The sequence below is a fragment of the Urocampus carinirostris genome, chromosome 19 (genome assembly GCF_059441175.1).
Source record: "Urocampus carinirostris isolate Australia breed hairy pipefish chromosome 19, RoL_Ucar_1.0, whole genome shotgun sequence".
NCBI lineage: Eukaryota > Metazoa > Chordata > Actinopteri > Syngnathiformes > Syngnathidae > Urocampus > Urocampus carinirostris.
In genome coordinates this window covers 401,998-403,287 of record NC_142367.1, presented here as the reverse complement: position 1 = coordinate 403,287, position 1,290 = coordinate 401,998, and positions in this window count along the sequence as shown.

The following is a 1,290-nucleotide window of genomic DNA, read 5'->3' as shown; positions in this document are numbered from 1 at the left end:
TGCCTGTTTCTTGGCAGTCTGACTCGACAGACCACAAATAAATATAAAAAATAATAGTTGGCATAAAAATGACACTGCTGGCCCAGCACTGTGATTGCATTGCTTTCGATGGCATTGGGGGCGGCAGTAGCTCAGGAGGTAGAGCGATCGTCTTAGGATCAAGGGATCCCAGTTCGAATCCCGGCTTGTCCGTGTTACATGTCGAAGTGTCCTTGGGTAAGACACTACCCCCAATAAGCAGGTTTGCGCCTTACATGGCTGCACAGATCACGGCCGCTATTGGGAAATGTGAAGCACACTGTAAAGCGCTTTGGGAAGTCATTGACTTGAAAAGCGCTATATAAATGCAGATCATTTCATTTCATTGTCTGTAAGGTGTCATCGCCCCCTACAGTCGCATTATAAGATAGGTACATCAGAACGGGTAAATCACACCCAGATGCCGAGAGATGGCTGGATTAATGAAGGATGACTTGAAAAAGAAAAAAATAGAAACCATGGTTAAGACGTGAAACAAACCCACACACAGCATGCTGTTAAGTGCACAAAAGGGACCCAACTCCACAACGGGAGAGTCTGAGCTTTCCAGTCAGGTAACTCGCAGAGATCACTGGCTCAACTATGATTATTTTCCTAATGGTTGGCTACATGCTACACCCAAACAGGGTTCTCTTAAATTTATTAGTGGTAGGATTATGCATCAATTCTGGTCATTCTACCTTCACCTTCCAAAGCGAAACATCACCTAGCCAGAACTCTGCAGGTTGGAACCTTTCCAGATCTCTTTCTTGCTCCGTTTAGTGTACGACACCCTTCAAACACCAACCAACCTGTACAGGTGGGGGTTGAGGGAGGACCCATAGTGCAGGCTATAAGGTGGGAAAGGGACACTGGCACATATACAAGCTGGATGCCAGACTGCTCTTAGCCAGGGCAGATACCGCTGGCGCCACGACAAGGTCCTCGGTGCACTGGTTTACATCTTACAGCAGGAAAGGCAGAAGAAGCACCAACCTCAACCTCGTCCAACACATTCCATCCAGTTCGTAAGGGAAGGGGCAGGGGAGAAACCAGCATCCTCCAAGAATAGCCTCCTGCAAACAGCACCAGCATGGCAGATGAGGGTAGACCTGGGAAGAAAATTACCCTTTCCCCAGGTAGTCCTAACTTTGAGGCCAGATATCGTGATTTGGTCAAAAGAAGCTCAAACAAATCTTCCTGATTGAGCTAACTGTACCGTGGGAAGATGTACAACTGGTCCAGCAGTGCAGGGACAAGGGATAGCAGACC